Source organism: Manacus candei, unplaced genomic scaffold (assembly GCF_025592945.1).
Source record: "Manacus candei isolate 608988 ecotype Guabito, Panama unplaced genomic scaffold, ASM2559294v1 h1tg000003l, whole genome shotgun sequence".
Lineage (NCBI taxonomy): Eukaryota > Metazoa > Chordata > Aves > Passeriformes > Pipridae > Manacus > Manacus candei.
Genome location: NW_026138051.1, coordinates 3,947,751 through 3,972,796, shown reverse-complemented (window position 1 = coordinate 3,972,796; position 25,046 = coordinate 3,947,751). Strand labels below are relative to the sequence as shown.

Sequence of the window (25,046 nt, the reverse complement as noted above, 5' to 3'; positions counted from 1 at the left end):
AACGTTGACCTCTGAGATAATGGGCCAGGTTTTCAGCTGATGTCAACAGATGTCACTTCACAAAAGACAAAGCCTCTGACCCGGAGTCGATTAGGGTTTGGTATCCTGGAATTTCAAATATATGTCAGTGGATTTTCTGATGAAACCTCTTTATTCCTGGAGAGTTGGTTGTAATTCATATAAATATACACCCTGTCAAAAAAACCAGAAGTGCTGTTACAGTAATAAATGTCACAGACTTCATTCTCTGCGCAAAAGGAACTGTGCAATCAATGTTTGCCACAGAATTCCCAGAGCATGGTCCACGGAGCCCTTGCCTGTGGACTGGGGAGAGGCAGCTGGTCAGAGGGAGCTGACTCTCCTGGCTTCAAGCTGACAAAACACGTTAAAACATAACTAAAATAAATTACTCCCCTTTACCTTCTAAGTAGTTGCTGCAGGGAAAGGGGAAAAATGTCCATGAGCTTGTGTGACAGCACTGCTGGCTGGAAAAGCGTGAGGAATTCTGAGCTTTCAGGCCACCTTTGTTTATGCTGATGAGATTTCACTTTCTGACACTGAAATCCCAAGCTGAAATTGCTGTGTGTTCCTGTTAGGTAGCTCTCAACCTTCTTAATAAGCTCATTGCAGAATCAGGCTGCAAGAGGCCTCATTTATAAATGAGCATGTTTTTTTCCCTGTGGAAGACTTTGTCAGCAGCTTTAAGGGTGCCTATAAACACAAAATGGATCTTTACCTAATGAGTTACCTTCCTCCTTGTCCTTTATTTTCTGCACTACCTGTCAACCCTATAAAGAAGCTGTTTTCACCAGTGAATGAACGTTTGTCATATTAATTGATAAACCATCCAACAGAAACCTGAGATTCTTTATTGCCTATGATGATGTTACCACTTTTTTTACTTCTTAGAGCTTTGCCCACTTTCACTGCCCTGAGTAATCCCAGGGGTGAAGAAAAGAAAAAACCCCTTTAACAGAAAACATGAGTATTCGTGGACCTCACATCACCAGCATCAGCATCTAGATGAGTTGGGTGCTCAGATGTAGACTTCTGAATTTCCAGTGAAGTCTAAAGAAATATTATCATCAGTGGAGCTCTGTTTCCATCTGCAGTTTAAATACCCAGATGTGTGCATAGCCAGTTGGTTCCATTATATCCATCTCCCCTGTATCGAAGAACTTGGTGTTAGCTTCTGCATTTGCATCTTCCCTGCTGTTGTTAGCAAGGTTCTGTGAACACTGGATGCTGTGAATCATTAGCTGACCTACTTTTTATCAGCTTTTATCTGGTGCCTTCTGGCTTCTTCAGAATATGAGCTTTTCTCCATGTGTGCCTCTCTCACTCTCTCTTTCTCTCTGCTTGGTTTTCAAAGATGTTTTTTTCCAAAATATTAGTGGGAACCAGAGGGACAACAACATCAAAGTCAGCATATGTTTCTTCTTTGTTTTTGCAGTTGTACTTGCCCTTAGGTAATGTTTTGAAATGATTAATTGGTAATTAAAAGGGAGGTTATAAGAAAAATACTATAAGGTATGTTCCTTTGGAAATAGAAGTACTTTGTGGTTTTAACACTGCCTTCATGGGGAGAATTACCTGTACAGACCTAGGGCCTCAGGTTGTGTCAACTCTGTGGTCTTAAAGCTGATGGATACTTGCACAGAGGTGAGTTGCTGATATCTGAAAAAGATTCTTCTCTGCAATAAATAATTCTGTCTGTATAGTCTGCTAATATTGTCAGTAAAGCTCCTATGTGTGGCTGTTCAATGCACCCCATCACAAGAGCTTGTTATCAGCATTTCTTTGCTTTTTTAAACTTGTCACTCAGTATGAAAATTGCATTGTCAGGTATCTGCCCAAGGCTGTATTTTTCCTGTGTCAACCAGAATGATTCAGCTGTTTCAGAGAATGAATTTAGTAGAAAATATGTTTTCTTCTCCTTCAATATATAGATTGAGACAGACTAAGACCTATATCTTTAGGTAGGCATTAGAGACTTAGCTAAAGTGTTGCTCTGATGGTAGAGAAGTGCCTTCTCTTGTCTTCATTAGAAAAAAAATTAAGTTTTGTTAATTTATTAATCTAGTAGGGAAAAGAAAACTAGTACATACTAATCTTCAAACAGACTACACAGATTTTGTTCCAGCCCAAGGCACCAGGAGCAGAGGACACAGTTATCCTGCTTTATGTAATGTGAAATGAGGTGTCAGTGGGAGAAAATACTTGGTAAAATAGAAGATAGTAAAATTACAATCTGGTGAGAGAGAGAAGTTGTTCCTAGAAACCAGAGAATCAGACAAGTTGTAGCTGGATAGAGAAACTAGAATGGAATTAGGTAGGAAGCTGAGAATAGAGAATAGGAAGTAGAAAACAGTGTGTGTGTGTGAATTATGAGGAATTTGGTATCAAACTTCATGACAATTCACATTGAGTTATTTTGGTGCTGGATCAAGGTTCTGGCACTCAGCTGTGTCTTGTGTCACACTTCACATCCCCAGTGTAGCAACTTCCATGCTCGGTTACTCCTTGGCCACCTTTCCCTGGCAGCAGCTCCTGCCAAAGGCAGTCTCTTGTGACATCCATGCTCTGGCAGGGAGCTGAGCTGTCACAGCTGAATCCCTGCCATCCTGGAAAGCCAGGCTCCCGTGGTCTCCCCTGCTGCTGCCCCTCCTGTGGAGAGTGGAGAGGGCAGTGGCCCTGGCAGCTGCAGCATCTTCCCATCTGTGCTGCCCGGCCTCCAGAGGCACTGGCAGCCGCTGCCACATCCCAGCTCGGGGTGTTCCAGGGCAGGAGGAGGGAGAAGCCTTTTTGCCTAATTGAGCAGTGCTCGCTGCTGGGCAGCCTCATCTGCTCTGGGGAAAAGACTTGGCTGGCAGAAGCCTCCAGCAGGCTGGATTTGGTGTCCCAGGCCACCACAGACTACATCTCTTCAGACTTTATTTACTGTGCCTTGTGCAAACCTTGGAGTGAAACCAGGATCCTTAATGTCCTCATGGGCTTTTCTCTGGCCCTCAGCACTATTGTTGCTGAATACTCAAGCAAGAGAAAGTCAAACTCTGGTTGTACTGGCCACTTTGGGACAGCATTTCCTGATTCATGTGTGCTTGACACTATAATCCTAATACCCTTGTAACATAGAGGTTATCTCCATGTTCTGAGCCTAGAGCTGTAGTGGGTTCCTCTTGATAAATCTCCATAAAAACGGAAAACTAAGTTTATAGAAGTCCCCTTGTGGCCTGTTTGTATAGTACCTATACTACTTACATAAGGACACTGTTGTTTGAACAAAAAGTTGCATGGTTATCTTGGGTACATAATCAATATGACTGGAAACTCACCGCAAAGTGATGAATAGTTATAGTTCCCTTAGTGCAAATATTTTAAAAATGAATTTTTGTATTTTATCCACAAGCAGGATACTATGGTAAAAAAATTCATCTAATTCTCAAATTATGTTAATGCAAATGTGAACGAACCAGAGATTGGCATCTTACAAGCATAATATATTTTAGTTTTTTCCCTGTGGGGTGGTTAGAACTCACAGGCATACACTTAGATTTGCTATAATAAAGTTTTGGTTCATTAGTAATTTTTATTTATTTACATTTCTGGCTAAGGTGTCTGTTAAGATCTATTGAAATGAGTGCTACTCTGGAGGCAAGCACAATTCTAAGAAACCAATCAACTAATTTGAAACTAGCAAGTTTCATCTCCAAACTATGTCTATCTACAAAGCAGTGGTGTATCATTAATTAAAATTTGATGATGTTTCAAACACTTCTAGTTACCACAGAAACTTAATTCCTTCCCTATAAGACTGGTTCTATTAGAGGAGAAAAGATGAACCTGGGAGCTCCCGACAAATTCGGTAACAAGATTTTTTTTCACTACTAAAAGAAACAAATAAGGCGGGACAGGGGAAGGGAGCTGGCAGGTTTATAAATTAAAATAACACTGGATTCGGTTGTGAGATAGCACTAATGTAGGCCAAGAGCTGCCTAGTCAGCTCACACAGGGAGCATGGCACTCGAGCATTGCTCTCACCTTCTCCTCCCTCCGGCGACGTCCATCCCTCTCTCTGCAGCACAACCAGAGCTGCACTGCTCTCCTCCTTCTACACTGATAAGGCAGATGCAGTAGATTCCCTTTGGCTGTACTTGTCATGCTGGACTTTTAAATTCCATATTCCCCTCACGGGTGCATATGCTGTGTTTTAAGAAGGCCATGCTGAATGTCACCACTATGGAAATGAAGGCACCATCTTCATAGCTCAGCTGCTGCTAACAGAGCGTGACTGAACAGCACTGCAGAGCCAACTGATCAAAAGGAAACCCTGACAAGCCTCATTGTGTATTTAAAAAAAAGAAAAAAAAAAATCCTTACAGGTCTGTCTTTAACTAGTTTAGGAATGTGTGTTCCAGAGGAGAGACAATGAAACAGGAGTCTGATGTTATGTTTATTTGTGCACTCCAAAGGTTCATAATAAACATTGATTAGATCTGCTGGAAGAATAAAAGGCATAAAACCTAAAACATTCTTTGTAGAGGAATAGAGTTTCATAAAACACCTTGAATTAATGCCAAGATGTAAAACAGTCTTCATGTGTGCATATGCTGCAGTAAGGCTTATGGAAATGGCACAAGGAGAAGCTTTTTGTGTTGCAAAAGAGAAAAGTCCTGCATGGCCCTTACTTGTAGTCTAAATTAGTTTATTGAAAGGTTTCTTTCAGTTTTATTATTTTTAAATTATACTTTTCATTTGTAAGATATGTCGTATCACTGAATCTCAGGGCATTTTGCCTGCATTAATGAAGTCTCAAGACAGCCTTAAAATTGTTGTTTTTCTCTTCCAACAGGGATCCTCTCTTGCTGTGTCTGTGCCTGAGAGAGCATAACTGAGCCCTAATTTCTGGGCACCACACCAGGCCCTACTGTAGTACAAATTATTGTCAGTAACATTCATAATGCTATTTTAAAAATCGCTCTGAGATAAATATTTGGATGACCATTTTAGAACTGAAGAAAGTGAATTACCTTTATCTCAGACATTTGTGAATCAGATGAGAAAAAATGTAAAGTTTACAGCAATGAGTAGACTTTTATCATGTAGAAATTGATGCTGACTGAGACATTAGCTAGGGGATGCATTGATGTGACAGAAATTTGGGAAACCACTTTGTTGCTTGAGGCAAAGATGTACATAAACCCAGAACGTGTGTTTTGGCTAACCAGGTAAAATTAAAAATTGTTGAAAGCTATTGAGACTTTTCCCTTAGTGTTAATTATGTGCAGTAGAATTAAGTAAATAACCTTAATATACACTTAAGGAAGATTATGAATTATGGACCCTGACACTAGAATTGATTCTGTGTGAAAACCACAATGAGATATTTTTTAATATTTTTAATCTTTGTGAATAAAGATTGTTATTAGTCAAATGTCAAATAAATATCAAAGTTATTGAAGCTCTATTTCTACATTTGCTTTTCACAAAAAATCCACAGCTGAGAAATATCAAACTGTGAGACTGTATTTCAGTTCATCTGTAGATACGATTTCTTATGTGATTTTTAGAGTGGATATCACAGCCTGCCTAGAATAAAGACTCTCTAAGTTTGTGGTCTTTTCTTAAGATCATAAAGTGACTGGTGATGGTGGGGATCTGAGATAAAGGCTCTTCTGTGCTGCCTTGCCTTGTCTCTGCAGTGATGGGAAAATTGATAAGGGTCCCATTCCCTGCCCCATATCCATGACCTTGTAAGGAAGAGGCTGCGAGGAGCTCAACAGCTTGAACATATTAGAGATGCAAAAAAATTAACCATGACAGAGGTAAGGGCATAATTATCTTGTGGGAGAGTCATTAGGAGAAAGAAATATATGATTTTTGGGAAATGACAGACCAGAAGAAATGCCTTGTTCTGCAAGAGAACAGATTTGTCTTGTTCCCAGTGATATGTGCAGCCTTTATTGATGGTGGTGCATTTCCCTAATACTGCACACTGATGCATGTCACAGCCTGTTCTCTTGTAAAGTTAGTAGACAATATGCAGGCATTAAATGAAAACTTCTTGTTCCTCACTGCAGTTTTGCTTAGGAAAAAAATCAAGCAATTAAATGTAGTAGTTTTGGTGACTCCATATAAGCTGCATCCAATGCAAGATATCTGTTACTACCAGGACAAAACATTTATTGTAAGAAAAGCTGGGGGGAAAAAAATCAAATAATGTCACCTGAAATGTCTGAGTTACTTGTAAGGCCATAAAATCTATCTGTCTCTATCATCAAACTTCTTTACAGTCTAGTGTGCAGAGCACACCACCATTGATATTTAGCCTTTGTGCTTGAAACAAACAGTCTTTTATTCTAGAATAGACACATTAGCAATTCTATTAAGCTACTTTGGGTGACTTAGCATAACACTGAACTGTTTTACTGCATGCTTTTGTGAAATTAATATATTTTGGGCTGAGAGATGATCATGGTGAAATAGAAATAAATATTTGAATAGGTAAGGTAAAAAGAGAAATGCTGAAAAAGGAAAGTAGAAATGGAAAACTTTCATTCATGAAAGTAACAAGCTCATCTAATTTTAAACAGCTGAGATGTACACAGAAGAGTAACAATGCCTTCTAATTTTGGAAACTAAGCTAGAAATAATATTATAATAAATGAACCTTAATATTATTGATAATCGATATGACTTTGAGCAGCATGGCTCAGAAGTGATCAGACCACTTATTTTCAATTAGATGTAATATGGACAATATCATGAAAGAAGGAGGAAAACGTAATTAGCTCTAGATATTGTTCATTTGTCATGTTTTAAAATGGAATTTTTGCAGATTTACTTGTGTTTGTCTAATATGTGCTTTGAAGTCTATTACTTTGCTTGAGAAAATAGTTCTCCTGGGTAGCTCACTTACAGGAGACAAACTTTAGAGAGCTGTCTGTGCCAGTGTAAATTAGACATGAGGTACACATTGATTAGAAGCCTTTTAGGGGCTGTCCTTGCTTCAAACAGCCTGTGTGTGGCTGATGCAACGAATCCCACCTCAGCCATCCAGGTTAAACTCCAAGGAGGTGTAGGAAACACAAGGATAGTTACTCTGTGGTCCTACAGCTCGTTCTAGAAGCCCCAGAAAGGTAATCCAATGCAGTACCATCTGCTCTACTTTTGCCTAGAGTGCTGTGCCCAGGCCTACAGGTGGCTGGTACAGGGATATATGCACACCTTGAGCTTTATTAGCAGCAGGCAGAGCTATTGCACATGGAGAACAGGCTCCCATGGTGCTTCCCCTAAAGCAAACACATGCCCATTGATTGAAGGGATTCAAGTCATAAAGGCAAACATGAGGAGCATGGGGGAGCTTTGGAGGGCTGGAATCCTCCTAGGGGATCAAGTTGAGGATTGTTCCCTCCTCTGTCTTGAAAATCAGAAGAAAAATATAAGTTCTTTTCTTGTGATATTTGAAGTGCTGAATCTTGCATGATGGAATTACAGTGTTGTAACATTGGGAGCTGTGATGATTTGATGTTTGGGACTACCCAAGGTTAAGAAAAATTGTAAAGTTCCAAGGGATTCAAAAGCAATACTCAGAGTCCTGCAGTTGTACAGAGGCAAGCCCTGAGAACAAGCAATACACTTGATTATGTTACATATTGCTGCACTTGAGAACTGACTTAATTCCACATGTCTTGCCTCCAGAGTCTTCAGAGACAGTTGATCTTTCTTGACTTCTCATGGAGGAGAATAGCCTCTGGATTCAGTTGGACAGGTAAGCTGATGACATTTTAAAGGAACTCCACATTTCAAAACCTAGAGTCTTTTTTTAAAAAAAAAAAAAAAGAAAACAAAAAGCAAATGTAATAGTAGCAACTTGTTTGCTAAAAATATGAGCTCCCAGCAAAAGAACTTTTCAAAGAAGAGCACTCCTTCTTTGTGTTTTCAGAGTAGAGTTGGGCTAGTGAGGTGTGGATAGTAGGGGACCATAGTTTATGAATGGATGACCCTTCTATAAGCAATGTAAAGATTGGATATATATTGGTAGGTTCTCACAAGTCATCCAGACAAATCTGTGACCCAGTTTTGCAGTCTCTAATTGACTGAAACCAACAACAGTTTCTCTTTCTCAAAAGAAGACTGGAGCATAAAACTTTCTAATAAAAAAACAAGTCTTAACTGTCTCAAAAGGGCTGGATTTCAGTATTCCAAACTGAAAAACTGAATGTCTCCAGTGGGTTGGTTGTGCAATGAAATGGTATTCAAGGAATGAAAAAGGTTGTCAGATTCTGGCTGGTGCCCAGTGGTGCATGTTTACTGAAGCCACGTGTATCTCATAGGAAACGTTGAGATATCTGTTAGCACCATTCTGCCATGAACATAAAAATGCAATAGCTAAAAATATCTTATTGACATTTCATTTTCAAGGGAAAAAATAGAGACAGACAGTGTGGGGGTGTTTGCACATGTGAGAGATGGATCACATGGATGATTTGAAGTTCATATAATTTCTAAAGAAAGGTTATTCAGTCCATGGCCTGTGGCCACTGCTGGACCATAAGACAAGAGAAATCCATTCACACAGTAATTACACTCTGCTAATTGCTGACTATCCTAGCTCATTTGCAAGTTGTAAATCCAGTGATTGTGCTAACTGAGAACTATAAAATAGTGTTGTCTTTAATTCAGTTGTCTGAAGAATCAAGAGTATGAACAGCCTAGTAAGCGTAGCTAGTAAGCGAAAGAAGTCAGATGAAGAGCCAGGAGCAAATCTAAAGATTTTTATATTAATTAATCCCTAGAAGCTCTACCAGGCTGTGGTGGTGCATTTCCAAAATGGAAACTTGCTTGGTTTTATCCTGGTGTGAGAGAAGTGAAACTCCCAGTAAGAGAGGTGTTTGAGCTCTGTGTTACCAGAGTTATAGAATCACAGGGTGGTTGGGATTGGAAGGGACCTTAAAGATCACCTTCCACTAGACCAAGTCTAAATTCTGTTCTTTGTGACTGAAACATGGTTTAGCACACAGAAACTGAAAAAACATGTCTTTTCCATATACATCCTGGGCAAATGCAGTGATATCTTTCAGAGCCAGAAATAAAACAAATTTGTAATGTGTAAAAATGTCACACTTTAACAGTTCTGCTGTTGTGTATGAGAGTTTGCTATAGTTGTCTGAGCCCTACAGACAGTACTTTTTTACCATTCAGGAAATCCTCTTCTATTAATATACTAAACAGAGAAATGAGAAGTGCCTTATTTATACAATGGTTTTAGAATAATTTGCAAGGAACCTTCCTAAATAAAGCTCATAAACTGTCACCACCTCTTCCAAAGCAGAGTTGCTCTATATTTATATCCTCATAAATGAGAACAGACTTTGACACAGTGAATCTGCATCACTGAAATGCTGAGAAATCAGCAGGATGTTTCTGCTGACTCAGGCCCCTCGTACAGTTGTTTGCTGTCCCTATGCAAAGCATTGTGCATGAAATATTAGAGCTCAAGACTGCACTGTTTTCTAAACTATCTGTCAAACCAAAAAAGCCTCTCTTGGCTTTGTGTATGTGGGTGTAATACATAGATCTCCAAACAGGATACTGTTCCTTTTGCTGCCCTGGGTGTGTGTATATTTATGACACCACCCTCCAGTCCTGCACAGCATCACAACCACCACTTTCAGCTGGTTCATCCTGGCAATCAGAAGTGTCACAGCATTACAATCTACACCTCTTTTACAGAAATTACCTTTTTCCTGTGTTCTCATTTTTCTCCTTGTATAGATTGCTGTGGTAGCATTTCCTACCCTCGGTGGAATTTTCATGAGACTAAGCTGAATTTTTATCTTAGCTGTGCAAGTAATTTTACTGGGTATCCTCCTGTTTTCTATTTCTGGACCATCAGTGTTGTAAGCTACTTAGATAAATGCTAAACCAGGTCTTGTGGCAGTGTTTGGTAGGACTGAAAGTGATGTTTCCTCTTTTATAGTATGGTATCTAGTCTATCATTGTGCAAGTGTCAGGTGTTTTGTTATAGCAAGAGTGAAAGAAAAATAAACATCATGGTGGTGGACAAAAGGAAATGTGGAATCAAATAACTTGTAACATGTTAATCAAAATATACCTGCTTTGAACTAAAATAGCCTTATAATGTTTTTACTGCAGCTGCTAAAATCACTGTGTTTAATAGAATACTATGCAGACTGAGAAAAGATACTTTTGCTTCTGGATGCCTTTATTTCTGCAAAGAAAAAGTGTTTTGTTTTCCTCTGCCATAAACCAGGATACATCCACGTGTGAAAAGAGAAAATGGCTTTCTTTTTTCCTGTTGTACATTTTATGCTTCTGAATTACTTAAATATGTCCTAAAATGAGATTTCTGTGCTGTGTCTTATTTGCATTCAGGAAGGTTGAAATTATTTGTGGTGTAAGGCATCTGTGCTGAACTGTACTGAGAGCCAGCAGTGAGTGGAGGCAAAATGTGTGTGAGTAGCATCACACCTGAGTGGCAGAGGTGCCACTGGTCTGGCTGTAGTTTAAACCATCCCTTACTGGAATGGGCTGATTATTTTAATTGATTATGAACTTGGACTTTCAGGCAAGAACTGATATTGGACCTCAGCACAGTCTTCAGCATTTCAAACTCTTCTGGGGGAAACATATATGAGCAAGTACTTATGTATGCGTAAGTATCAAATTTAATCTATGCAGGAGGGGGGCTTTGCAATGAAATGTTTCTCCTAATGAAGTCATACTGTTATTCCTTGGACAGAACCAATCCCTTCCCTTTGATGAAACTCTTTTTAGCTGCAGGGCCTGGCATGTCCTGGATCTATGTGGGGAGATGGGCAGCCAGCCAGCTGCTGCCTTTGAGAGTCCACTGAGACTCCAGCAGAGCAGAACTTCTGATGTAATGTAAACAGATAAAGTTAACAAAAATTTATGACTGATGTTTGGGGTTTAATCATTCATGATTTAATATAATCAGATATATGCTACGTTAATTAAATCAGATTCCAGATGTATGCATCCCTAAAGAGAAACATTGATAGGGCCAAGAATTTGGTATGTTTTTTAAACACTTTTTTTACATTTCAGAGTGAAACCTATGGGTTTTTTTTGAGAAATCCACTTAAAGTTAGACATAAATTGTTTGGTTTTTTTATCCTAACTATATTTCTGAAGTGTTTCATTGCACAGGGAATGTGATGATTATTTTTGTATGTTTAAGGGTAACTTAGATGGATATTTAGTGACTTACACAGAGCACAATTTTGTCTTTGTTCTTCTATGATCTACAAATGGTTGCAAATATAACTCTTCATGAATAGGAATTTCAGATGTGTCTTATTCATATCTACAAATGAAGATAGAACAAGCAACAGGTTTGGTGCAAAAACTGGACCTTATGTACTACTTTATCATGTTCTATCACAAAGAAAAGCACTTATATCTAATGTCTTGCCATCAGTAGCTTCTTGTGATTACAGACACAGTAAAGATTGAGAATCCTGGAGTTCAGGAACATTAATCAGTCTAAAAGACAATCTGACTATGTCTTGTTATGCATCTTTCTGAGTGCAGCTGACCTCCACCTGGAAAATGTTTTTTTTTCTTATTGTTTCTTGGTAAAAACTGTATTGCCACAAACATCTGGCCTGTTATTTAGAAATAAATAAGGAGGATTTATGGGACAATCATCTAAAATATTAGCATGCTATTTTTTTCTGGGTTTCAAGTGAATAGGATGGACATCCTTCCTGGCCTCCTGGAGAATGCAAGTCCTCTAGACCCTGGCATATGCAACTGCAATTGGTGTCTGAGAGTTTATGGGAATAGATCTTTTTAGCATTCTTTGTGCATTCAACTGCATTCAGTGGAATCATACCTATGAAATGAGGAAGTTTTGTTCTTACCTTGAAGTATATATAAAGCAGGAACTGAAGAATATTGTCCTTAAGAGCAGCAAGAGTAAAATTATGTGACTTTTTAAATGAATAGGCTTATTGCTTATGCAATTTGGTAGTAAACCAGAGCTCTGTATCCATGTCACTATAATCCGTTTTTCTCTCCACACCTCAGAAGCCTGATTTTATTTGGATTTTATTAAATGCTCTTAAAATACCTTGCTTCCTTCCAGCTAAATCAAATACTGGTTGATCCCAATCTTCCACTTCATCTTAATTTAAATTTAACACGTCTTTTTGGTCCCAGTTGGGTTAAAGTTTCTGTTCTGTAGCTCGACCTTTGCTATTCCGGTGTGTATATATTGCAAAATCCTCCTTTGCTATATGATGCTTCAGATCTAAGATTTAGCAGACTTGTCTTATAAAAATATAATTCAATACATTCACATACCGGTGATAAGTTTGCAGACAATCTCCTTCTTTTGACATCTTTGCATGAAAAGAACTATTACAGTGGCAGCTACATTTGGGTTAGTCGCTCTACGGTGAGATTTTTCCATTCTTCTGCATAGAATTAAAGTCATTCTGCTATTTTACTGGAATATCTTTTGGAAAAAGGCATAGGTGACAACATTTAGCACTGACATTCTTAATATTCCTTGGGACCAAAATCTTGACCATGGTGAAGTCAACAGCAAAGCTCCTGTTGGTTGGATCTGAATTTAATTTGGTGACTGAATGCAAAGGAAGTGCCTGGTACGGATGGTGAGGGAAGGAATTAATTAATAGACTTAGAAGGAAAAAGAAGATTGTACTTAGTTTTTGAAGAAACCATAAGAGCTTTGCTTCTAACAGTGAATGGAGTGTCCTAGAGTAGGAGGGCAAGAGGAAGCTCTTAATATGAACACTTTGAGAAAATTTTGAAATTCATGTTGTTTGTGTATACTGTCTAGAGGAAGACCTGAAGAATTGAGCTATTTCCATTGACTGGATGTTAAGACTGAATTCTGACTTATTTCCTGTCTCCATGAATTTTAAAATAAGTATTCATGTTGACTTTAAAAATAAATTTGATTTACAAATTATAAGTGCTTATTAGAAGACTAGAATTTTCAGTGAATTCAACGGTGTGAAGCTATTATATACTTCTAACATAACATATAAGAGTACAAAAATTGGTTGCATTTTATTACCAATTGATGGTTGTCCTGATTTTAGATGGAATAGAGTTAATTTTCTTCTTAGTGTCTGGTACAGTGCTGTGATTTGGATTTAGTATGAGAATAAGTTGAGAACACACTGATGTTTAGTTGCTGCTAAGCAGTGCTGGCTCTCAGTCAAGGACTTGAGGTTCCCATGCTCTGGCAGGGAGCAGGTGCACCAGAAACCAGGAAGGGGTATGGGCAGGAGAGCTGACCCAGACTGGCCAAAGGGATACTCCATGCCATGGAACATCATACCTGGAATATAAACTGGGGGCAGTTGGCTGGGGGGCTCCCATTGTTACTCAGGTATGAACTGAGCTTTGATCAGCGGGTGTTGAGCCACTGGGTATCTTGCATCACTTCTTTCTCACGGGTTTTATTCTTCTCTCTTCCTTTTATTACAATTAGTAGTAGTATTAGTATATTTTGGGTTGTTTCAGTTATTAAATTGTTCTTGTCCCAACCCACAGGTTTCCCTTTTCTTTCCCATTCCCCTCTCCATGGGGAGCAGAGGCGGGAGGAGGGAGCGCTCAGTGCGTGGTGCTCTGCTGGGGTTAAACCATGACAATGCTACACTAATTAGCTGGAAATTCACTTTATTTGCTGTAATCCAGCTATCAAATCCTCTCCCCCACAAGTACTCTCGAAATGCCAACCATTCTGCCAAGCTGTTTCTTATGCTTATTGTACTTCTGGCATCCTTTCTTCCACGTAGGAGGAAAAATATTGTCCTAATCAGTACACTTCATAGATCCTGTAAATAATACTAGAGCAAAGCTTACATTCCAGTCAGACTTGGAGGTTTTTTTCCTTTTTTCTTTTTCATTGATTTACTTCTCTTTCTTTACTTTCAGTTTTAGGAATGGGTCAAAGGGGGTTAATTTCACCCCAAAATATTAACATGCATGTTCTTGACAGAACAAGACAATACTCTAGAAAACCACTGGTCTAGTATTCTTCCTAGTCCAGTACTGTAGTGGTCTGAGTAGAATTTCATGCAGTGTGTAGAGGATCTCTTTGCATCTACAGATCCTTTTAAAAAGCATGAAGAAGAAATAATTTTACCTTTTCTCCGTTGAAATTCTAATATTGAATTATTTACCATGGTTTCTTTGGCTTCAGGTTTAGCAAAGAATAAGTAATGCAAGAATTAAGAACATTTACAAATGTATTATGAGCTCATCATCTGGAAACTGGCAGGACAGAAAATTTGAAATATTTAGTGTAAACTTAGTTTAATTGGATTTAACTGAATATGCTATCAGCTCATATTTCTAATACACAAGATGAATGAAAATCAAATAAAAAGTTGTAATAATTTATGAAAATGAAGAAAATATTTGTGGGTCTCAGTCCAATGACAAGTAGTGAGAACCATAGCAGAAATAAAACTTCTTGAAATTAATTAAACTGTTAGGGTTATGATGGAGAAACTAAAGTAAGAACTTCCATTCCTTAAATCATGACACATAGACTCTGTTTTCTGCAAGAGTAAATAAATCTAAATCATAAATTCAAAGTGGTAGTACAAGTCTATAGGTCTTTTTTTCTTGGAGTGAGCAGAAATTAGAGCCAGTATTTTACATTTTTTTCCCCTTTCTCCAAGGGAAAGATTTGTGCTATGATAAAGATGTTGAAACCTTCCAAGTGGGGTGTATGACAATATTCTTGTGACTAAAATACAATTAGTAGAGCTAAACTTAGTTCTCTTCCCTCTAGCAGAAATGTGTTTAGCTCTATCTGCAGTGGGAGAGGCAAGCAGCTGGTGTGCTCAGATCCTTGCCAAAGTAGTCAGACTCATGGCATTATTTTTTAATGTATGGTATCAAGAGCTTTGCTTTCCTGGCCTGAAATACGAGTGTCTTACTGTTAAAGCCAGTCTGATAAATGGGATAGTTTTGCAGAAAATTTCAACCTTAGCAAGATAACGTTAAAAAAAGGAAAAAAAAGAAAGAAAACTGTCACCTGGAATCCATGAGCCTGAATTGTGAAGTATTGGTTCAGGTGTCTCCAAGAGGGAAAAGGATTTTTTTTGGGAGAAAAGGTCATTTTTATGTCCTCAACACGTTGTGAGCTCTGCATTCACAAATACTTTCCAGAAATGAACAAATTTATAGTTTAACCTCCCAAGTGTTTTTTGCACATCCTTCCCCATCTCCTCCCAAAATCCACAGAATGCACCAAATTCAAGCTTTCTGAGCAAAGAGTTCTGGTATGTGATCAGTGGTTTTGTTTTCTATTTCACCCTCTACCCTTCAAATCCTGCAGCAGGCATCTCATCCAACAGCTCTTTTAAATATATCCACAGTTTGTGTGCTACTATCTGTGTCTCTGAGACAATGAAGCAGAATTGCACAACAGTTAAATACATTCCTTCAGTCATTCAATCTTCAAGAGGACCAACAGTGACAACAATAAATACCTATTTTACAGGGGCTTGGAGTGAAAAATACCTTTAGAAGGGCATTTCTTGATGACTATCTTCAGGGAACATTATTGCCTGCTTTAAAACATGCATCTGGTTTATTACTGATATTTATGCATAATATCAACTTAAACGACCGCTTATTTTAATGCAGTGCATTTCTGGTTTCCTCAAGTTAGCTCTATGATTCATTGTAGGCATAAAAAATTAACAGGCATCTAATTAAACATATAATTCATTGAGATTAATTGTGGGAATTAATCTCAGTAAAAGTGTACCTCCCAGAGTAAGATCTTTTCCTCCTGAAGACATACAGCATGAAAAATGGTACAATATATCTTCTTTTATCATAAAATCAGATAAAAGTAAAACATGGTAATTGTTGTTTGTTATAACAAGACATAATAGAGAAATGAGAGAATTAAGGACAGAAAAGAACATGTACTGTCTTACCAACTGTTTGAAATCATGACTGGTTAACATTAGACCTTGGGATTAAAAAAATAAATCTAATCTTTCCAGGAAAACTGCTGCATTATAGGAAATACTTAAACCAGGGAAACTGAAGGTTTGTTGAAGGGCAAGTGAGTGCAGAGGGAATGGAACAGAACTGTCCTTAGAGATGTTTTGAGTGTCCTGGCCAAATGGGCTTGTCCTTGACCACACTCATGTTGAAGCTGACACTGGTTTGATTAGCCAGCAAAAGCTGATCCATTTGCCAATAGATGTATTTATGTTTCCCAGTTTTTGCTGCTTCTATTTTCGCCATTACCTTTGTTCCTTTTTGATACAGGAGCTCTTTGTAGATGAAAAACGTTTTTGTGGTAACAACCCACAGTGTGACCTGAAAGGGCTTTTAAAGTATTTTATCGAGGTCCTAAAATGATATTCTAGGTTAGCCAATGTTTAGACTTGCCCTAGGTCAGGCTGTATTGGTGTTTAGAAACCACTCACAGAAGTTCACAGCAGTGGTTTTCGCTGCAAGGTGTAGAGATCATTTCAATCCACACCTCGTGCACTGTTGCTGTGGTAATTCTGTAGCAGTGTACGGTCCTGCTCCAGAAAGGGGACTGGAAATTGTAGTAGCTGCTTGAAATAGCAGTGAGACATTTAAAAACTCAGAGTGCAACTGCTTGTGCTGGACTTTGAATTTTTACTGCGTGTCTAATAATCTCAGCTACTGTAGATCTTTTGTGTTTCAGCCCAAGTACAAGAGTAACTTATCAAACACAGCATTTCCCTGCTTTTTATGCTGCTGGCTGTTGGAGTCTTGAGGTCAAGCATTTTCAAGTTGAATTTGGTCAACACTTTTCAAATGTCAGCATTTTGAAATTATTTTTCCTCTCTTCCTTCCCTACATAATAAGAGGAAAAATGGCTCATTTTTCAGATCTACTCACAGGGTCACATGAGAAGCTGGACCAGGGAGAGTGAGGTGTATTGAGTTTTTGACCTTCTCAATGGTTCTAAAGCTTAGGTATGAATTAAAAAAAAAAAAGTCTTGGCTGTCTAATCCTTATCTGGGAAAAATATCTTGAGTCCTGCTTAAAGAATTTCCTTGGAAAAAATTTTTTTGGAAAATGTTGGAGAGATATTGAATCCTAGAGCAATAGTAAATAGACATATATATTTTACTGTTGTTAAAAAGATAATTAAATTCAACTTAATTTAAAAATTCTTATAATGAGTTTAACTTTTCTATTTACCTTATAAAGGAGACATTATGTCATTGCAAAACAAAGGAATTTTGACAGGTGTAGCTGGGAAAAAGTTGGGTTTAGGGTAGGTATTCTGAGAAGGAATGTTAGAAAGTATTTTGAAACTAAATAACATGATCTGATAAGGAGGATCAAGGTGAAAGTTAGGAGAAGAGATCAATAAATTACAAGATTTTCGATGGCTTTTTCTGATTTAAAATACTATGAGTAAACCTGACTTCTTGGAAAATAGAAGGCTGAATACAGTAGAGAGAAGTCCGTACACAACATCATTTATGAACTGTACAGCAAAAGGTGAAAATGTGGAATGAAGATTTGTTTGGGCTGGGAAAAAGAGCATAAATTTGAGAATGAATATGAAGCAGGAAAATGAGCTTGAGATATATTAGGTATGTGACTGTAAGAATCAGTGTTAGGTGGAGAATGGAGTCACAAAGAGCTGGGGTTGCTTTTGCAATGGCAAGTTGATTTTCCAGAAATTGCTGCTGTGTGTCTGAAGGAGTAGGTTTGTCCCATGGTTGGCATGATGGCCCCTGGCCTTTCCAGTTCCCTGGGCAGACTTTCTTTTGCCAGGAAATATGGTAAAAAATATGGCAAAAAAGGAATTCATGGTGCACTTCAGCAGGTTCCCTGGTCTTCAGTATTCACATGCTCAGGATTGCACAACACTTACATCCTGCTTGATACCTTAACCAAAAGAACAGCCTTACTGGTATTTTTCTGGATCTATACATTAATTATGTCCTTAACTGTCACATGTGAAATTAAAACAATGGGGCATTTCTGCAAATGAATTATTCCTTTCTGAACGCAGCATACAGCACTCCTCAAACAAGGTAATAAAGCTGTGTTGAGATGTTGTAATTCTCTTCTACAAGGCATTGCTTGCTCATTCTGGAATCATTAAAAATCAGCCACCAAATCAATGAGTCTCATTAGAAATCTGTCTTTTTGCTTACTGCTATTGATTTAATCTGTTTTAGAAATCCCTATTAACCATTAGTTAATTAAACACATGACAGTTATATAGATTGGGTAAATCTGACTATGGTCTCAGGGAGCTCAGAATAGATTAAGTGATTATCATGTAAGATGCTTTTAATTAAAAGACACAATTTAGATACCTGGTACCCTCTAAAGCTTATATGATAAAGTCTTCAACCAACAGTAATTCTATATTAGTAATACATCTATTGATATACAAATAAATAAATAAATATTTGATGGGTTAAAAAGCAGTTTGTGCAGCTGACATGGTGTTTGACCTGCATAAAACTGAAAGGCAATGATTTGCTGGAGAAAGTTATTTCTGTGTGACAAATGCATAATTCCTAAGCCTTGAACTCAGGTTCCAATAGGTCAATAATGTGCAGGTACAACTGAGGGAGCACCTTGTACTGTTCTGAACCTCACTTCTTTTGACTCAGATTTCTAGTTCTTTAAAGACTGGTTTTATGTGTTTGTCTCTCAGAAAGGTGGGTGTGAATTGAGGAAACCTTGTTTCTTCCTCCTGTCTCTCCCTTTCTGATACTTTGGTCAGCAGTTATTAGGGGCAAATGGCTCCTTCTATTGCAAAAAGCAGGAATTAGGACTAGGTAGTCTATAAATCCCATTCCACCACCCATTCTGAGATGAGAGAACCTTTCTAGTAAAAAATAGCTGTATTTCAGTGATTTTTCAGAATAAGAATTCAAGTAATACCAAACCTGATAAAGAAGAGATTTTGTCTGGGACACAAGCCCGAGTTTTCTAAACAAATTGCATTTTGAATATTCAATAATTTTCCTTAAGAACTTGCCTGTACCTCCCATTTTCGTTTATCTTTTTAGAAAAAGGGAACTGAATACTTTTTTTGCATATTCTCAAAGATTTAAAAAGAAGCCCTTCCTAAACCATTGTCCCATTCTTTAATCCCTATTTGCAGAGATTGCAAAAGAGAGAAAGAAAAACGTCAGTTCTTGTTTATTTGTGTTTACCACATAATTGTACTAAATTGTTGATGGTTCCTTGTGAAATCCAACTGAATGAAATGTCCTGAAATAGTAGTGTTTGCTCCAAAGAGGTTTCATTTCATGTTTCTTGTTCACTAATAATTTGAAAGAAGACACTTTACTTGTGTGGAAGGTTTCCTCAGCTCTAAGCACCCTTTCTCTCTTTTTTGAGTGCTTTTCAAATTAAACAGACTGTGTTTCCATTGCAGAACACAGTGTACTGGGAAGCACTGTTGGAAATTAATTAATTGAATAATTTCTAAATAATTTTTTTAGACTTAAGCTGTGAAAAGACTTGGATGCTGTAAAGCTCAGCACCAAAGCTGATATTTAAATACATTTTTAAATTCAGTCTCTAGTCAAATTAGGCTAAAAAGCATTTAGTGCTTCCCTCATGAACTGTTCTTAGTGACACGCTTTTCAAAGCTTTCTTCCTTCACATCACAATTAAGTGTAATTGTACTATACTACTATCATACTGAAGTTAAAAATGTTCCTTTGGTGTTGTTCCATATGCTTTTCTGAAACATCCAATTTCTTCCACTCCAAAAAGGATGGTGTGACATATATTTTGGTGAGAACTGCAGACACAGGGGTTTATGACTTCTGTAACTTGCATTAAATGTCTCCAACAGAGGGATAATTTTTACCACGTGCCCCCTTTCTCCCTATCCCTGCCTATATATACATGTGGGTATAACCTTCAGGGCTTTACAAATGTGGGTTTAACATATATACATGTATATAGGCACATATGTATAGGTGTATATATATATATGTGTGCATGTGGCCTATTGCTAGTTTGCAGGTTTGTGGATTCTCTGAAATGAAAAAGGCCTGTGACTCTGGAATTATTGCTGTAATTGTGCAAACTGTTCTAACTGCTGGTGTTCTTTCAGTGCATAACTACTTTTGTGCTGTAGCCAAAACTCATGCCAGCATTTCCTGGATAAAAGAGTTTGTGGTGGATTTTAGATATCCATGTTCATGTGCCTACCTCTGAGACAGCCATCCCAGCTCCTCTCATGGAGGGTGGATGAAAGTGGGCACTTTCAGGGGTGTTTTATCCTATCTAAAGAGGGATTGCTAAAATAGTTCAGCAAAAATCTGGCTTTTCTTTCCATTATCTATAAAGGGAGTCTATAATTAGATCAGACAGAGATGGTTACATCACAGAAGTCTAAAGTTAGGTGATATGAATCCCACGCTAAAATTTGGTGTCTACAAAATTTAGGTCTAATTTTAAGGAGTGCAACATATTAAAGAACACTTTGAAGGGGACTGGACCACAGATATCTGTATCTTTTTTTTTCTTTTACTTTTTGTTGGAAATTACCAACAGTTCTGATTTCTCAGTCTGGATCTTGCCCATACAAGAAACTTATCAGCAGCCACAAAAAATGAAAAGTACTTTTTTGTGCCTATTAAAATAAGCAGTTAACTAGAAAACAAGATTTTATAAATAAAACAAAGATATATAATCTGCATTAAGCAAAGAAATCTGAAATTTGACATAATTTCAGTGCCTGCATGGATACAAAAATCTACTTCTGATCATAATCTTACAAGGCAATTAGTGCTTTGGTGCTGTGTAAGGTGTGGAGAACCTCTTCATGTTAATAAGAACATCAAAGGAAAAAAATACCTCTGATTGGCAGGAATACCACATCATTAACATGTTTGTGACAGGCTTTCAAAACTCACTCTCTTAGGTGGCTTTATGCCAAGACATCTCTTTCTTTTTTAGCTTCCCCCACAAGTAACTAAGAGAATGTCCTGACCCTACTGAAATCTGTGGGTCTCAGCCAGTTGAGGCTTCTCTCCGACTGAAGTGGTTCAAAAGCTCTAAAGGCTCATGTCTTAATTTGGGCTCAAGAGGATGCCAGTGTTGTGGGTGTTCCAGATCAGTCAGTGCCAGTTTGTGAGATACTTCAAGAAAGCAAACACATGCATGCCCCTCTCAACCAGAAACCAGGACTTGTTCTAGAAATTGGGCATTTTGAGGTACAGAAGTTATCCCAGATAAAGTTTCTCATAATTTATTAACTGGCATCTAGGAAATGTAGGGGAAAAAAAAAAGCCAGCTGAGAGTCTTTGATCTGTCTTATTCACTACAAAATTGAAGTAGAGATTAAAGCTATATTCAATGTTTGCTCAAAGATCTAGGGATGAACGTCCTTTTGATTCAGAAAGTAAAATTAATGCCCAAGAAAACCACACCATGACCTTTAGGTGTCTCTTCCATTATTGAGCCTGTCAAGTTAGGCTTAGCAGAGAGTAAACTTGATTATGGAGAAAATTTCTTTTTTAATGTACAAACAAGAATGTGTTGGTTAAGGCATTGCTTCAGATGTGAGGTGTTGGTGTCCTCGTGGCAGATCCATAATTATGGAGGTGCTGAGGAAGTTAGAGCACTGGACTTTTGCCTGACAGACTTGGGATTCAAGGGCTCTGTTGCTGGGGAGTTACTGAGAGGTGTTGGACACATTTCAGTCTTGGACTTCAGTGTTATAATAGTGACTCTGAGAAATTTTAGATATTAGTTAAGTAGAACATAAGGTCACAGGTAATGTGTTTTACATACAAAGAGTCTTTGGGTAACAAATGAAACAGGTGCCCACTTCTCTTACTTCCAGATGAAATACTAAATACTGAGTAAATAAATCACATATTTCAGGAGAGGTTTAGATGTGATATCGGGAAAAATTTCTTCACTGAAAGGATGGCCAAGCATTGGAACAGGCTGCCCAGGGAAGTGGTAGAATCACCATCCCTGGAAGTGTTCAAGAAATGTGTAGATGTGGTGTTTAGGGTCATGGTTTAGTGGTGGACTTGGTGCTGATGGTTGGGTTGTTACGTCTTGTTCATACGTGACTGTGAAACACAGCGTGGCAATTGTTCAGTTTAAAATAGGGGGTTTTATTAGAAATAGATTATTCATAGGTGTGTCTCTAAACTTCACTAGAGCAAGTTACTCAATTTTCCAGTTTATTTATTCATAAAGTCTGAAGTGCTCAGCAAGAAATGAAGCAAAAATGTCGAAGTACAGCACATTCTTCATTTTGACATATCTATGGCTTATGCTTGTCAAAACATTAATCTTTTATCGATGTTTGAAATAAAAAGGCTAGTGCTCATTAACTACAAGATTTGGAGAAGTAGTTGTGGTTAATTAGGAAAATGTGACTTGTTTATGGATGCTGAAAAGCATTTGAATGTCCTACATATTAAAGATGTTGAGAAATTAATTTTTATCGTGAAATATCTTGTCATTTCTTGTGATTCAAAAGTTAAAACTTTAGTTCTAGATTCTTAAATTTATTTGGATGTGCAATTTCCACTTATCTCAGTGGGATATTGTTTCAAACTAATTAATTTCTAGGAATTTGCTTTCTCTCATCTCAGTCATCCAAAGAACTGTTTCCTGCAGAAATTACCACTATTATCTGCCTATGCTAAACACTCATATGTCTCTTTATTTATGAAACTCAATTTATATACTGTTTTGTTTATACTGCTTAGCATTTATCACAGCAATTCTGTGGTATAAGGAAACTTATCTCCTTTATATAGCTATGGAAATTGAGTCACAGAGAACAGTACATGTTTTACATGGCCAGGACTAAAAATGAAAGGCAAGTAAGAGTTAGTGGCTCTTCTTCTGCCCCTCAATGTATTTATTTCAGTATTGTTAACTATTTAGGCATTCAGGTGATTTAAGATACTAAAGACAATGTCGACCTTCCTCCTGATGGGGTTGTTGCCTGGTGATAGAAGAGGAATGTCTTGTGCAAGAAAAAGAAAATAAATTAAAGGATTTACTCTGGAATAATTGTCAACGATTCAGGGACCTGAACTTTCTAAACAAAAACAACCTACACAACTAATTATGACTAATAGGCAGACCTTCTAATTCTACACATTTTCATTACCACTGTGTCCCCTGAGCGGTTCTGGTTTGTCTTTACAAAGAAGGGCCCTGAGAAGAGCAATTTGTTCCCTTAAGGCCGTGCTGTGTGTTATCCGTGGTGCCACCAGTATGACATGGGAATGCACAGCCAGTCATGCAGCATTCCAGTTTGTCTGGACCTGCATCTAAAATGGGCTACTGGCTTTAGTGGGCCTACTGAGTTTCATGCAGTTGCTGGTCCAAAGTTATTTGCAGGAGCACACCATGGGAAGGGAATGGATAAAAAGGAATAGGCAACCGACACCTAATTGTAGGAGGGGTGGTCTCAAGAGCAAGCAGAGAAACAGGAAAGACTCTGATTAAATAAAAAAAAAATAAATTATCTCTCTTGAAATGCACAGATCAGAGCAGAAAATGAAGGTCATGGGCTAAGTCTACAGAGCCCTTAAAATATTACCAAGAATGTTTAACAGACGCTGGATGAAAGTTGTGCAAAACTGAACAAGCTCATTCAACAAAGGTATGTTTACACTGTCTTAAAACCGCTACAAGGGGCTTTCTGAGCTTGCTGATGCATGGACAGCCCTCTTGCTTTTCTCTTTCAAAGATATATGCCCCTAGGAGAGAAAGAAGTAAAAAAAAAATTATTTTGTAATAAAAACAGTCTCTGCAAAGCTCATCTCAAAGGTCAGAAAATGAAGCAGACATCAGGATGCACCTTTTATTGCAGTACTTTGGGAATAGCTATTGGCACTATAGCTTAGCGTGCCAGTGTTCAATCTCCAAGTGCTTATACCCATGTTTTTACACCCTAATTCCAGCTATTAGAAAGATGGCCTGTGTTAGATGGTGACAAATTAACCCTAAATTTCTAAGACAGCTGTATCTCTTCCTCTTACTACTAGCTCGCTATTAGCACACAGATCAATAATTGCAGGGGGGAAGAGTACCCACAGAAATTCTTGGTGCAAACCCTTGGGGGCTGATCCAAGATGATCAGCACAGTTCTGTGAGCAGGCACTGGGGGAAGCTCTGGTAGAAAGGCACAGTGAAGCTTCAGTGGGGTGTTATCAGGTAGGACCAGGGGATTACCCACCCAGAGCTTGGCCTGGCATCACATGTCACATGCCCAGAGCATCTCAACTAGAAGTAACAAGTGGGTTCCCACTCAGAATAGCACTGTATGCCCAGATGTCCCTTTGTCAACCCTGTTCTTTGCATCTCTTTCTGAACCAGCTGAAGCAGAACTTTGCTATATCTTTTACCTTATTTTCTCTGAATTACAAACATTTCATTTAAGAACAATTTTGGAAGCCTGCATTAAAGAGTTCTCTTTGCTAGGTTGCAATAATATTGGCTATTCTATACCTTTCTGCCTCTCCTGCTGATATTTCATCTTTCCAAAGGATTTCTATTCTGTATTGAATGTTATGGATTCAACTTAAAAACAGAGCACAACTACTCAGCAGCTCTTAGGTTGCCATCAAATTTTTTTCTCATTTTTCAGGGAAATGAATATAACTTGAAGAATTTGAAATAGTTAAGAGCTACAGTATATGACCTGAAAGTGACATATCAAAATTTCTCATTTAACTTTGGTTTGTGGGTTCATAGTGTGGACTGTGAAATCTTGTTTCTTTGGAAAAGCCAGAGTAAATAGAACAGTAAACAAGCAGGATGTGGAGACAGGTTCTTTTTATTTCCTGTGCTGCTCTAGTGCCAGTGAGGTCTATTCCCAGCCATTTGCAGTTATTGAACTCAGTGCTGCATAAACAGTTCAGAGATTTGCACTAAGTAGTTTGGACTTGATGTTTATGGCAGCAGGCAACAGAGGAACAGAAATAAAGAGGTACTACACGGAATTTGGAACAGCTATAAAGGGGAAAGGGGTGGGGGCT

The 25,046-nt window shown here is 38.0% G+C and overlaps 1 protein-coding gene across 4 annotated transcripts in view; it reads left to right on the top strand.

Moving 5' to 3' along the window:
• The first annotated feature begins 5,635 nt into the window (after positions 1–5,635).
• Positions 5,636–25,046, top strand: part of SLITRK4 (SLIT and NTRK like family member 4) — a 122,182-nt gene continuing 102,771 nt past the window's right edge. For 3 of the 4 annotated variants that reach the window (XM_051789094.1, XM_051789077.1, XM_051789068.1), the window contains exons 1-3: positions 5,636–5,825; positions 7,702–7,771; positions 23,550–23,668. The gene's annotated coding sequence lies outside the window, so the exon portion shown is untranslated. The remainder of the gene's footprint in view (positions 5,826–7,701; positions 7,772–23,549; positions 23,669–25,046) is intronic. The other variant, XM_051789085.1, reaches the window with a different exon arrangement.